The sequence below is a fragment of the Corvus brachyrhynchos genome, unplaced genomic scaffold (genome assembly GCF_000691975.1).
Source record: "Corvus brachyrhynchos isolate BGI_N302 unplaced genomic scaffold, ASM69197v1 scaffold116, whole genome shotgun sequence".
NCBI lineage: Eukaryota > Metazoa > Chordata > Aves > Passeriformes > Corvidae > Corvus > Corvus brachyrhynchos.
Window position 1 is genome coordinate 8522985 of NW_008240221.1, and position 366 is coordinate 8523350.

General features: G+C 58.2%; 1 protein-coding gene across 1 annotated transcript in view; it reads left to right on the top strand.

The window, feature by feature from the left end:
* Nucleotides 1-280: 280 nt before the first annotated feature.
* VSNL1 (visinin like 1) overlaps nt 281-366 on the top strand; it is an 86517-nt gene continuing 86431 nt past the window's right edge. The window contains exon 1 of the mRNA XM_017744958.1: nt 281-297. The gene's annotated coding sequence lies outside the window, so the exon portion shown is untranslated. The remainder of the gene's footprint in view (nt 298-366) is intronic.

Consider the following 366-nt stretch of genomic DNA (forward strand, 5'->3'; position numbering starts at 1 on the left):
CCAGGGAAGGCGGCGGGATAGAGGCGCAGCGGGGCTGAGGCGAGGGCTGCGCGGCCTCGGCGCTGCTCAGCGCTCGGGGGTCATCCTCACCGGGAAAGTTGGTGTGCGCGGTCCGTGTGCGGGAGTTGTTCCACTGGCGAGATGGAGGGAAATCGTACCCGGAGCGATTTGCGGTTAACTCTTGAGAGATGAGAGACCGAATCCCCCACCGATCCGGATATAAACACTGACAGCATCCAAAGGAAGAGCTGAGCTGTCGCGTAACAATTTGCGCTTGGAAACGCTTTGGTGGAAGCGGTAGTCTTTGGCGTTCGTGTTCCTCTGAAAAGCGATAGCGAAAAGGGCGTGATTTTTTTTCCAGTAGGG